The 14,957-nt window shown below is 36.9% G+C and overlaps 1 pseudogene; it reads left to right on the forward strand.

The window, feature by feature from the left end:
• LOC103305362 (60S ribosomal protein L6-like) overlaps positions 1 to 12,728 on the forward strand; it is a 37,659-nt pseudogene extending 24,931 nt beyond the window's left edge.
• The last annotated feature ends 2,229 nt before the right edge of the window (positions 12,729 to 14,957 follow it).

Raw genomic sequence — 14,957 nt, forward strand, 5'->3', positions numbered from 1 at the left:
TTTTTATTCTCTTATAATTTTCCAAGTACAGGATTTTTGTTTTTTGTTTTTTGCATCCTTGGTTAAATTTATTCCTAGGTATTTTGTTTCTCTTTTTATGCAGTTGTAAATAGGATTGTTTTCTGAGTTTCCCTTTCTGATACTTCACTGATGGTGTATAAAAATGCAACTGATTTCTGGATATTTATTTTGTATCTAGCTACTTTACTGACTTCATTTATCAGTTCCAGAAGTTTTTTGGTAAAATCTTTAGGGTTCTCCATGTAGTGTATCATAGATGTGGAGAAAAAGGAACCCTGGTGCAATGTTGGTGGGAATGCAGATTGGTGCAGCTACTGTGGATAACAGTATGGAGTTTCCTCTAAGAATTTTATTATATATTCCCAGTAATTCCACTTCTTGGAGTATATCCAAAGAAACCCAAAACACAAATTTGAAAGAATATACACACCCATATGTTCATTGCAACATTATTTACAATAGCTAAGATTTGGAAGCAGCCCGAGTGCCCATCAGTAGATGAGTGGATAAAAAAAGCTGTGCTAATTTACATAATGAAATAGTATTCAGCTGTAAAAAAAGGAAAGCTTACCATTTGAGGTAGCATGGATAGATCTGGAGAATATTATGCTAAGTGAAATAAGCCAGTCAGAGAAAGACAAACACCACATAATTTCACTTATATGTGGATGAAATCTAATGAACAAAATAAACAAAGAAAATAGATACAGATAACAGACTGACAGCTGTCAGAGGGGAGGAGGATTAGGGGGCTGGGTGAAAAGGTGAAGGTTTTAAACAGAAAACAAAACTCATAGACACAGACAACAGTATGGTGATTACCAGAGGGAAAGGAAAGAGGGGGAGGTAGAAGAGAATAAATGGGAAGGGGCATAAATGGTGAAGGAAGAAGACTTTGGATGGTGAAGTGCTGCATTTACATAATGAAATATACAGATGATGTATTATAAAAATATACACTTGAAAGCTATAAAATTTTATTAGCTGGTGTCACCCAACAATTTCAGCAATTTTTAAAAAATTCTCTGCCAAGTGTTTTTAATCAGACATATCTATTCTAGTATATGCCAACTGACCACGATAGGGAAATTGAGGCTCCCGTTGTAGGAAAGCTGCCCTACCTTACAGAAATCTCTTCTCACATGACATTTCAGAGTGGATATGAGCATTTTACTCAAGTTTACATAGTTCTTGAGAGTCTAAATATTATGAAAGAAGTTTTGACTGATCAATTCTTCTATTATTTTTTTTTTCTGTTAAATAGTCTGGGTTAAAAGTATTCACACTAATTTAGTAAAACCAAATAAAATCAGATATAAGGAAGCAAAGACGTATTACTTAAATAAGAATGTATTGCCTGGCTGGTGTAGCTCAGTGGTTAAGTGTCAACCTATGGACTGGAAGGTCACGGTTCAATTCCTTATTCTCTCTTTCATCATTGATGTTTCTGTCTTTCCCTGTCTCTTCCTCTCTGAAATCAGTAAATATATATATTTAAAAATGAATATATTGTTTACTACCAAATATAACCACAAAGATTAGATAGATGACCTTAATTCTAATTTTAAACTGAAGTTGAATAACTTCCTTAAAGTTGAACAATTGCGAGCAATAAAAACAGGGCAGAGCCAATCAAATGGGTGTGTGTACTAGTGCACTGTGAGAGTTGAAAGCCCTGCATTTAAAATAAGGCTTATGCATAATTCATAGACTAGGAAAATAGTTGACTAGCTCTGCTTATGCTTCTCCAACTTTTCTGTCTTTTTTTCAAAATGAGAATGCAAGGTCTACCCGGTGTAATTCTTTTTTTCAGAGTGAATGCTGAAACCAATTGCCTCACCTTCTCTTGATGAAGTGCATTACTTTGAATTTGCTGCTGGCCTCCTTAAGTTTCAGTAGCTGAGTGTAAACCTAAGTTTTCAGCTTCACACCTCTTTAACTACTGTTTATTAAAGTCTGTCTGCTGTGGAATGTATGGATGCTGAGTACATTAAAGCTATGCATGGACTTATGATAAAATGACCCTAAAGGCTTTTCTTTGGCCATTAATCTTCAAGTGTCTCTCTCTAATGTAAACCCACAAAGGAAGAACTTGGTAACTCTCTCTGCAACAGATTGAAATCAAAATTTTATGGTCCTCAAAGGTAGAACTTCTGAAAGTAAATCTAGCAGCACAAACTTCTCCTTTTTCACTTAGACCAGATATCCATTTCCCTGTAGCATTAGTACAGAATTTATCTGGAGAAAGAAATTCTCATAAAGCTTAATTTGATGTTAAGAGAAACAAGCTAACGGAAAGAATTAACAAAAAGGGAAGATAATTTCAGGCATAAGTTGATGAATAATGTCTACCAGTCTGTTAAAATAGAGAATAAAAGAAAAGTTAGGCAAAAAGTGAAAAAAGAGCTGAGAATAGAAAAAGGAACCAAGTCCCAGAGGTACATAAGAAGAAAATAAAGAAATGAAAGATAATGAAAAGTACATTTAAAAACAGAAATAATGAAAATATGTTACCATTTTAAAGCATAGCTTTATTATTTTAATAACATTATTAAAATATTAAATCACAAGGTGATTAGTAAACAGAAATTAAAATATTTTCTTATTAAAATTCTGTTTATGCCCTAACCTGTTTGGCTCAGTGGACAGAGCATCGGCCTGCAAACTGATGGGTCCCAGGTTTGATTCCGGTCAAGGGCATGTACCTTGGCTGTGGTCACATCCCCAGTGGGGGGTGTGCAGGAGGCAGCTGATCGATGTTTCTCTCTCATCGATGTTTCTAACTGTCTATCCCACTCCCTTCCTCTCTGTAAAAAATAAATAAAATATATTTTAAAAATAAAATAAAATTCTGTTTACATGCTGGGCTGTATTATTTTTTACTTAACGTACTGCCACTTTTGTAAAACTATATATTTTCCCCTATATTGTTGGACGAATTATTTTATATAGATAAGCTCACATGAAAACAGAATAATCACACAATATCTCAAATGCAGAGAACTTGTATGTACATTAATCACAAATTAAATTCTACTTGAATAAACACAATAATAATACTAAAAATTTTTCTATTTTCAACATGCCTAACTATTCCATCAATGTTTTAAGATTGCCCATTTATTTCAAGCACAATTGGGATAGCACCAAAAATCTAATGGCTGCTTCCTCATTACAGCCATGTGCTCACATGTGCTCACATTTATTCAAATAGAGAACAATTTCCACAGCATCCTTTAAATATAAAATAAATAACTAAAGTATCTGATCATGACTGCTGTTTTGTAGGTTCAGACATTTTAATGTATTCTTCCTTGGAAAAAATAACAACGAGGAACAACAATCACAGGCAAAACTTTGCAACACCAATTGCCTTGAAAAGGAAACAAATATTTCCCACACACACAGGAAAAATACTGTCCATTCCTGTCAGCCTTTTCACCCTCTTTTGTGTTCCAAGAAATTGCGAGTAATGAAAACAGGGCAGAGCCAATCAAATGGGTGTGTATACTAGTGCACTGTGAGAGTTGAAAGCCCTGCATTTAAAATAGGTTTATGCATAATTCATAGACGATGCATGTTTATGTAAATTACCGAAGGCGGAAGTGTACATGAAACCAGAATCTGAGGTAAAATGACGATATTATAATATACTGCTGGACTTGCATCTCACCAATTCAACATTCCCCGGTTATACTATTCTTGAAAATTACATCATGTGCCAGCCCACACTGGGAAACCTAATAAAACTTTGAGTCTTACACACATTGTATATTTTTCAACATTTCTTTCACAGTCAATATATTATTAAACACTGAAACTTAGCCATATATAATTCAGACAGCCTGGGAATAAAGATGTATTCTGTTAATGGCTGTTATATACTAGTAAGTTGAGAGAAATAGAAACATTGCCTAGAAATTTAATTTAAAGATAGGAAGGTTTTTTTTAATGTATGAGGATTCCACTTTTAAAAAAAAATGAAGTCTTCCATCGAGGTAACAGAGCCTGTGAATTTTGGAAAGTAGAATATTACTTGGAAGGCAACCTCTCACCTAACCTGGGACACTGGGGTGGTTTCTGGCTGGTGATACTCAGTTCAGACTCATCTTGGGTTAAAGTGTTCTTTTGATCCATTCATTGTGGGCTGCCTGCAAGGAGAAGAGCTCATTTGCATGAGCTCTCCACCTCCTGGTCAGCTCTGAAAATCTTGGCAGCTTTGCACTGTTTCAAAAATAAATAAATAAATGAATAAGTCCTTCCAAAGAAAACACTGTCACTGAATTAAGTCCAATGCACCTGAAATTCATTGCTTTGTTGTCTTTTTAAATTGTTATAAATATAGCAGGCATTTTAAAGTCATTTCTGTTTATTCCATTCCTAATGTACTGTGTGGACCATTTTTCACATGTGTTAACGTACTATATGCAAATGACATTTAATGTGTTTTATTCACAGAATGCATTTACAAATCATTTTGCATATGGAGGAAAGCAGTTGCTTCATTTTTGCATGTGAAACTGAAAAGGGAGGAGTACATATCACTGCATTTCTAAAATGAGAGGAAATTTAAATGGAATGAGGAAGGCACACAGATGCTATAATAGAAATTTTCTGTTTCTGATTCATATATTAGTACCTTTTTCTCACTTCATAGACTTTCAAAATCTGGTGCTGGATTTCCTTCCCTAAAAATGTTAAGCTCTTGTCACTAGAAATAATTATTCCTTCCATTATTTGTGCTTAGGTGCAAGTGTACTGTTCTTAGAAACCAAGAGAGAGAAAAAAAGTCAGAAACAGCAAACAATTTTAGGTGAAGCAAAAATTAATTTAAACATTTGTGTCCCATGTACTACCATAGTAACTGAGAATAATTTCTTACCATCTAATCATTGTGTGTTTTATATACAGCACTTAAGACTTTCAAATAATTTGCAACAAATTTATTTTATTTTAAATAGTCCTCATACACTAAACTATGTAAAATACTTAAGTGTTTAAAAATGCAGAGTAGATTAAATATTGAAGGTGTATTAAAATTCCATTTTTATATAAATTAAATATGTAACAAAAAATGAACATCTCTAATTGTGATGAAAGTAATGGGAAAAATGTGTACAACATAATGCTTTTATTCTGCTAATTTATAGAAATAGGCCCCTAAATGGTTATTATTTTCATTCCATGTATAGAATAACCAGGAAAAATGCTAGCAATTACTCTCTGAATGGTGTTCTACCCTGGCATGCAGCTATAACTAATTTGCATATAGCATTGTTGGAAATGAAGCTTCTGACATACAGATCATCATCAACACTGGGAATTCACACTGCCAACTGTACCTCCTCCTACAAATACATACTGCCACTTATGGATCAAAGGGGGTGTTGCGACTGCAGTCCTGAGCTATTAAAACACATCATGCTACTGGAATTTTAAACATGTTTAAGAAGTGGGGTCTTTATCATCAGAAGGGTGTTTTTTTTCTCTTGTTATATAAACAAAAGGAAAATTCTTATAAACCTATTTTATGAAAATAATGATCTTTTACCTGCATAGTTATATTTTCTCAAAATGAAAAAGGCATTTTACACACACAAAAAAAAATTATTTGACATGTTAGTAAATGGCATTTTGCATTTTTTCTTTAACGGGAAGAAAATTAAAAAGTCTTCTTTAAATTTTTTTTTTTTAAATATATTTTATTGATTTTTTACAGAGAGGAAGAGAGAGGGATAGAGAGTTAGAAACATCGATGAGAGAGAAACATCGATCAGCTGCCTCTTGCACACCCCCTACTGGGGATGTGCCCGCAACAAGGTACATGCCCTTGACCGGAATCGAACCTGGGACCCTTGAGTCCACAGGCCGACGCTCTATCCACTGAGCCAAACCGGTTTCGGCTCTTCTTTAAATTTAAAAATAGGAAAGGGAAAGATCAAAATGCAGATACAATCCACTAATATTTGAGCAATGGTTTGGTAGTTTCCATGTTGATATACACTCAAGTGAGGCAACTTTGATCTCATTTATCAAATCTATACTAATAAAAGGGTAATATGCTAATTAGACTGGGAGACCTTCCGGGAGACCTTCCAGATGTCCTTCCGGACAAAGCCAAGGTGGCGGGGCCAAGGCAGAGGCAGGTTAGGGGTGATCAGGCCAGCATGGGGAGAGGAAAGTTGGTGCAAGCAGGCTGGCAGAGGGGGCAGTTGGAGATGAGCAGGCCAGCGGCGGGGGGGGGCAGTTGGGGGTGAGCCAGCTGTTGGGGGAGGCTGTTGGGGGCAACAGGCCGGTGGGGGGGGGCAGTTGGGGGCAAGCAGGCTAGCCAGGGGGGCAGATGGGGCAAGCAGGCCAGCAGTGGGGGCCAGTTGGGGGGAGCAGGCCAGCAGGGGGAGCAGTTGGGGGCAAGCAGGCCAGCAGCAGGTCAGTTAGGGGCGAGCAGGCTGGTGGGGAGGGCAATTGGGGGCGATCAGGCTGGCAGGGGGGGCAGTTGGGGGGAATCCGGCTGGCAGGGATGGGGCAGTTAGGGGTGATCAGGCCGGAAGGGGGGGGAAGTTGGGGGCAAGCAGGATGGCAGGCAGAGTGGTTAGGGGTGATTAGGCAGGCAGGCAGGTGAGCAGTTAGGAGCCAGCGATCCCGGATTGCAAGAGGGATGTTTGACTGCCGGTTTAGGCCTGAACTCACAGGGATGGGGCCTAAACTGGCAGTTCGGACATGCCCCAAGGGGTCCCAGATTGGAGAGGGTGCAGGCTGGGCTGAGGGACACCCCCCGTCCATGCACGAATTTCATGCACCAAGCCACTAGTAAATAAATAAATAAATAAATAAATAAATAAATAAATAAATAAATAAGAAGGCAAAGAGAATTTTCCTTAAAATTACCTAGATAATTATTTCAGAATTTCCTTCATGTTATACATACAGGCACTGATTAGTTTATCTCCTACTAAACATCTTTTTTAAAATTTTTTTCCTTGTGCATTTTAGAAGACTAAGTATTTTGAAAATAATGTAATGAGAGATTATTATATTTCTTTATGTAAATAAAATCTTTCTTGATAACAAAATTGTGAATTGGTTATAGAACTTGAAAGGAATTAGCTCTTTGTGGAAAGATATTTTTCTACCAAATTTTTGAAAGAGTTCATGTGAATTTAATAGAGAATTTACATCTGTCCTATGGGATTATCTATGTAGATTATATCCGTACATTATATGTCAAGACTTACATATTGAGAAATATACAACAAGTATACCCTGGAGTATAATTTATAAAGTATGCTTACAAGATATTTCTCTAATGCTCTCACCTATTGCCTATTACCTTTCTTGTCCTCTAATTTTCATGAGGCTCTATTGTGCATCTTATTTTTTATTTAGTGAAGAAGCTGAATAATTGGTTAATGATAATAAGAGAAAAAAAATCAGTCAAAAGTGGATAAGGACGGCTTGATAAAACTGAAATGAAGTATGCTTTTGGTTATGTAATAATTTCCAGCTGTGTTCTAGTTTAAGAAAATGTCCAACATGACACTCCTAGCTTAACTCAGTCACACATTTCATACAGGTTGTATTTTTCAGATGACACCAAGTTACAAGGAGTTGCTAACACTTCAGAAGAAAAGATCAGAATTCAAAGTGACCTTGATAAATTGAAGAAACAGCATGAACCAGATGGAAATACTGGCTAGCCAAAGTTCCTACAGGGGGAAAATACATAAGCTAGAATTTATCACTCATTTTTTTTATTCATCACATTTATTGAATGCTTACTATGTGCCAGCCACAAGCTAAGTATTATTTAACACAAATTCACTGTAGTATGGGATTCAGTCCCTTCCTTCAATGCATGCTTGGCCTTTTTAGAAAATCAATACCTTTCAAAATTATATGTTCCTACATAGTGCAAAACCAATAGACTTAAGCAGAAAAAAAACACAAGCAGATCAATAAATACCAGCATCATACTGATATATATATATATATATATATATATATATATATATATATATATATACATATACACACACACATACGACCTTCATTCTTTTAAAGGTGAGTCACTTTGGCAGACAAAATAAGTTATATTTAATGTTTGACTTTTAGTTATCATTAAGTTATAAATAATAAAAGTAATTAAACATATTTTACTAGTTCAACTCAGGAACATAGTGTCCCCCTTTATCCGTGGTTTTTCTTTCTGTGGTTTCAGTTATCTGTGGTCAACTGAGGTCTGAAAATATTAAATAGAAAATTCTACAAATAAAAGATTCAGAAGTTTTAAATTGTGTTCTGAGTATCATGATGAAATCTCACATTCACCCTCCATGGATGTGACTTATTCCTTTTGCTCAGTGTTTCCACTCTGTGTACACCCCCTACCCATTAGTCACTTAGTGTCTCACCTCAGTTATCAGATTGACTGTCCTGGTATTGCAGTGCTGTGTTTAAGTAACTCTTATCTTACTTAATAATGACCCCAAAATACAAGAGTTGTGATGCTGGCAATTAGGATATGCCAAAGAGAAGCTATAAAGTGCTTCCTTTCAGTGAAAAGGTGAGTACAGCACCCTAGCCGGTGTGGCTCAGTGGATAGAGCGTCGGCCTGTGGACTGAAGGGTCCCAGGTTCGATTCCTGTCAAGGGCATGTACCTTGGTTGCGGGCACATCCCCATTAGGAGGTGTGCAGGAGGCAGCTGATCAATGTTTCTCTCTCATCGATGTTTCTGACTCTCTCTCCCTCTCCCTTCCTCTCTGTAAAAAAATCAATAAAATATATTTTTAAAAAAAGAAAAGAAAAGGTGAGTACAGTGCAATAAGATTTTTTGAGGGAGAGAGCATATTTGTATAACTTTTATTACAGTATATTGTTATAATTGTTCTATTTTATTTTTATTTATTACTAGAAGCCTGATGCATGAAGATCCGTGCTAGAATGGGCTTTCCTTTCCCTGGCTGCCAGCACTGCCTTTCCACTCTGGTCAAGCCCCTTTCCGCTCAGGCCCTGGAGCTGCCTCTTTCCACCCTGGGAGCCACCTCTTTCCAATCTGGCCCCGCTTCCCCAAGCTGCCCAGAGGCCCTGAGAGACCAGGGGTAGGGCAGAATGCCTGCATCGTTGCCATGGCGCCTGTGTATGCAAATTAACCACCATCTTTGTTTGGGTTGATTTGCATATCACTCCTGATTGGCTGGTGGCGTAGCAGAGGTACAGTCAATTTACATGTTTGTCTATTATTAGGTAAGATCTCTTTCTGTGCCCAATTTATAAGTTAAACTTAAATAGGTTTGTATCATAGTATATATGGGGTTCAGTGCTATTCATGGATTCAGGCACCCACTGGGGTATTGGATAGTGTCCCCCACAGTATAGAGGGACTACTGTACTCAGTTCACATCTACAAATTTGATCCAGTAGTGTCCTACCTTTGTTTCTAGTCAGGCTGCCTTGAAGAAGAGTAATAATGCATTCTGATTTAATTTGGACAGTTTACACCTGCTTTCCCAGCATAATTATTAATAGCTTTCACTCTCAGAAGTAATCAGTTTAAAAAATAAATTTTGTGATCCCTATTTTGAGGTGTCTTATCCCTTGTACTCAAGAACTACACATTTTGATGATGTCCAATAAGATGCCATTCCTGACCCTGGGGTGTTGGCTGGACACTGAAGGAGACATAAATGTCAACAGATCTTTTCAGGGAAAATCAAAGACCTGAATGATGAACAGACTTCACACAAAGGTACAGATAAAAGGGGACTGGTACTCAAGAAGCCATTAAAGCTGTCAAACTGAAAAAAAAAAAATAGGACAGCAAAGCCTAATTGTCAACTTATCAGACACAGTTCATCTTTGAGCAAAAACCACCTTAGATAGGTATATTGAACTTGAAAAACATGTTCCAGAGATAAACAGGCAAAAGAGATAATAGTGTATGATAGCAATATTCATAAATAAATATATACCTATATATAATGAAAAATATTTCCCTACTCTTTCAGCCTTTTCAGCATTCCTTGAAAATGGACAATGTATATGGTTTTTTTTCTGGTAGACATTATTTCATAACTGTTCTTACTTGGATTAGATTTCTCATAATGTTTTTCTCCTCTCAATTTTGTAACATTGGGTGTGAGGAAATAAAGAGTTAAATTTTTAAACAGTAACTGATATGCTCTCTAAAGCAATTATTTCTTCTGTCACCAAGAGATAAATGTACTACCACAAGACATTACAAATGTGCTCTTCTAGACTCTAATACAAATTACTGTCAGACCACACCACTTAAAGCCTTCCTCTTCTTATTTAGTAAAAGCCAATTTATTTTTATTTTTTTATGTATAAAGAAGAAAATATCTTGCTCTAATGATTGTTGAACACATTTTAACAACTTTTAACCCTTTTAAAATAACATGAACTATTTATTAACTCTTAACATCATTCAATACGTAAGGATATTCTGGAACAAGTTGGTAGGAGAGAAAGCTTCTAGTATGGGGTGGGTTATCTACCATCTGTTAGAGTTACAGAAAGCATCTCAATCAATGGAAGGAACTCTAAAGTTAGTCATAACCCCAAACAAGCCTTATGAAGAGGATAGATTTACTAGTACCTCCACTATAGTCTCATCCCACACAGAAATGATCTCAGGGTCATTTAGGGTATGTCAATCTGCCAAGAGATTGTGAATATAATGCATACTTTTACATTTGTACCATAATTTTTTTTTCAATTCATTGTGCCTGTGCAAAGATGTCCAATCAGCAACTCATTCTTGGGGAACTGAAATGAAAAACCTAACAACATGGCAGTCTGCAGGCCATGAAAAGGTGCCATGAATTAGGCTAAGGGCCAAGCAAGCTTGTGAGAGAACACTGAGTTTTAAATAAAGGATTCCAATCTATATCGTGGAGAATGATATTAAAATACAGAGCAAAGGAAAGGTTTAACATCAGCCCAAGAGACTGATCAGCCTTTAGATATGTTTCGAGACCAGCTGCACACATTCACTCTAACCACCCACCCACTTTAATAAGTATACTTTACAGCTCTCTGTTTTGTTTTGTTTTTCAACTAAAAAATCTACTTAGGAAAAAAAGTGAAGAATTAAATTTATGAATAAGTAAAGTGTGGGACTGAGAAATTAATTGCTTCGAGTTCAGAGTAGAGGTTGTGTGTTGAAGTTAATGATAAATGGGTTAAATGGTATGCTGAGAGACTTGGAAAACCTGACTTCGAGACCATTTATCATGAAAAAAAAAAGTCTCTACACTTGATTTGGAAAACTTTCCCTAAGTGTAGAGTAGGGGACCACAAGGTCTTGACCTTTTCTCCCACAAGATAGCTTATACCAGACCTAACAAGGGCAAGAGACAGAAACAAGGAATGTTCTGCGTGTCATGATTTCTGTTTGGGGAGATAATGTCTGCTTTCTATTTTATAATATTTCTATTAGATAGTAAAATCACTTCTCAGTGCCCTAAATAAGAACGGTTATATTTGGATGGTATCACTTTCCTTTTTAATGAATCATATTCATTAAAAATGGTAATCCCATCACCTCTCCTTCTTTGAAAGTAGTCAGCAGATGATTTCCCTGGAGTTTGGGCTATAGACAAAAAGTTATTTTTGGTAGCCCCTTATAGCACAGGTGATGATAAATCTTAACTTACTGGAATTTTGAAACAACAAAGAGAAAAAGAGCAAAGAAACAAGATCCAATACGCATACTATCTATTACCTAGAATTAACTTATTAGTACTTAATGCCACCAAATCATGCACTTACAATAGTTACAATGATAAATTTTATGTTATATACTACAACTTAAAAAATTCACTCAAGTTAAAAACAAAAAAGGGTTTTTTTCTTTCCCATCTTGCAAGATGGCAAGTGAAAAAAGGATATTAGGAAGAAGAAACCTGAGCCAAGAAGGCTGATGCTGGTGGAAAGGTTAAGGGTCACCTCAGGCCAAGACGCCTAAGAAGGGGAAGACCCACTGCAGCTGAAACTCCGTCCTAGTCAGAGGAATTGGCTGTTATTCTAAATTGGCTGTGCATTCCCCAAAGGCCATGTACAAGAGGAAGTATTCAGCGGCTAAATCCAGGCTTGAAAAGAAATAATAGGAGAGGGTTCTTCCTACTGTCACAAAAACAGTTGGTGGTGATGGGAATGGTGATACTGGAGATGTTAAAGTTTGCAAAATACTTAGGTATTACCCAGCTGAAGGTGTGCTTTGAAAGTTATTGAGCCGTGGCCAGAAACCCTCCAGTCAGCATGTGAGGAAACTGCAGCCAGCGTCACTCCCAGGATCATTCTGATCACCCTCACTGGGCACCACAGAGGCAAGAGGGTGGTTTCCTGAAGCGGCTGAGCAGAGCTTGCTACTACTTGTCACTAGACCTCTGGCTCTCAATCTAGTGCCTCTGCATAGAACACACCAGAAATTTGTCATCGCCACCAAAATTGCTATCAGTGGTGTAAAAATCCCCACTTCAACACACTGTGCAAGCCCATGGGACCAGGAGGTTGAGATCATCGACACAGAGAAATATAAGATCACAGAGCAGCGCAAGGTTGATCAGAAAGCCGTGGGCTCGCACATTCTTCCAAAAATCAAAGCTGTCTCTCAGCTCCAGGGCTCTGTAGCCTCTGCTCTGTGTTTGCGCTCACCGGTGGGCTTTATCCTCACAGATTGGTGCTCTAAATCTCTTACGAAGAACCTAATTAAATACCTGATTTGTTTCAAAAATAATAAAAATTAAAAAAGGCTTTGTTTAAAAAAAAAATCCTTTGATTTCTTTCTGCCTCTTCAATTTCTGAGCTTTAGAGCCAATGAACTGTGAAAAAAAAAAGAACTAATTAGGACTTGAATGGAGAAAGAAGAAGAAATCGGCAGGATAAGGCCAGAATAAGGCAGGCCTTGAGACTGTTATCTCAGGAATGCATCTGGAATAAAACAAGTTTAGTCCTCAGCCATCTTTATTTTTGAGGTCTTTATTACCATTGTGGGGAGAATTAAAACAAATGACCAAGTAAAAAGAAGAGGAGACAGGTGATAATTAAGAGCGGAAAAAATTAATTTTTAAACATTGAGAAGCCCTTGAGAACAGTGATTGCTTTGCTACAACTGCAGTGATATGAGGACTATTAATTTGTCTAAAAAAAAAAGAAAAATAGTTGAAACATCAAAGAATTAAGCAAAGTAATATCTGCTATATGTTAAAAGCATATAACCAGATGTTACCCCTATAGAGATTGCATTTTTCAAAAGACCATCAGAATCATATTTAAGAAAATGTTTTTTCTGTTTTCCACTTTTGAATTTCTAAAGCTGAGGGAATTCAGGTACTCTTTATGCAGTGCAAGCCAATATGTTAAATTTCTCTATCAAAAAAAAAAAAATGTATGCAGTAGGGAATTAGCTTGGCTTAATTCCCACTTATGGACTATTTAATGGGCCTGTGCTACTTCTCTATGCTGCTCTGCAGTGCTATTCTCATGCTCCCTCTTTTTCCATTCATTGTTCCCTGCCAGAAACAACTCTGTCCTCCTGCTTCCTTGGTCACTGTCAAATACCAAGCAAGAGACAGATCAGTTAAAAACCGAAAGTGATAACCAACTACCCACTGCCAGAGAGATGTAAAAGCGCAGGTCTGCCTCCTCAGGGGAAAAGAAATGGCAGACAGAGGCTTCCTAATAGGATGATGTATTTCTAAAGGATTATTTATAACAAAATAGTTCCTTCTCCATTTTGTAGAAAATTAAAGACAAAGATACAAAAACATCATGAGCCTTTGCTTTTGTTTTGCATTTTAGTGACATGCTGACCCAAGTCCAAAGACAGAGATAAAAAGTTTTGATTATGGTTCTTGGGAATAAAGACTTTCCCTGGTTTTCCTCCTACTTCGTCTCCCTTCAGAGACATAACAAATGAAAGCATCGTGGCTATATGCATCGGCTCTGAGCAGTTATTCATTAGAAGACATTTCCCACGGGGGCTTCCCATCTCTCCTTTCATCACCCCTCCCTTGTTGGGGGATGTATGTTGGCACAGCCTTTTGGGAATATCTTTAAATTTTAAAATACACATGCTTCTTGATCCTGACACTTGCATAAATATTTCTGTAGGATTGATTTTGAGAAAGAGAAAAGCAGCCCCTGCCATGCAGAAACTGGGCTAACACAGCTAGACCTTGATGGTGTTGATGACTTGCCTGGCCCCTACAGCTAGACAGAGGTGTTCTTCTGCTGGACATAAACAATCTGATAGAACACCAACATCAGACAAGGTCACTTTGTGACCTTGATGAAGTGAGACCGAAGAAAAACAAAACAAAAGACAGCGTCCTAGAATCTTACCCACAATTGCCTAACCATACCCAAATGTTCTAAGTGCTTTCTAACCCCCTCTTACAGAGATTCCCCCATGTTCCTCCATGATGGAGGTCTCTCTTAACTGCAACAAGCAATAAGCGCAACTTACTTTCTGGTGGTCTTTGGTGGGAGGGCAGGAACAGTTCTTAGAGAAAGAATGTTGTTTATAGCAATATTTATAATAACAGAAATCAAGGATGACCTATTTGTTCAAAAATATGGAAAAGATTCTAGAAGTTATGATACATCTATTTTATGAAATAGCCTTTGAAGAGTAAGTTAGATGCATGGCTATTGGAATGGGAAGGAGGGATCTCTAAGACTTGCTGCTATAGTGGAGGAGAGGGCAAGCAAGTGAAATAAAATTACAAAGAATAGGATACTATACTATGTTCAAAGAAAAACAAACCTGTGTGTTCTGGAAGAAGAAGGCACATCAAACTCTTAATAGTGGCATTGGGAAGGGGTAAAAAGGATATTTTCATATTTCAACTTATATACATCTATATTGTTTTAATTTGGACAAGGTTTTGTCATCTTGTAATTTTTAAAAAATCGG

This window comes from Eptesicus fuscus, chromosome 4 (assembly GCF_027574615.1).
Source record: "Eptesicus fuscus isolate TK198812 chromosome 4, DD_ASM_mEF_20220401, whole genome shotgun sequence".
In the NCBI taxonomy this organism is placed as follows: domain Eukaryota; kingdom Metazoa; phylum Chordata; class Mammalia; order Chiroptera; family Vespertilionidae; genus Eptesicus; species Eptesicus fuscus.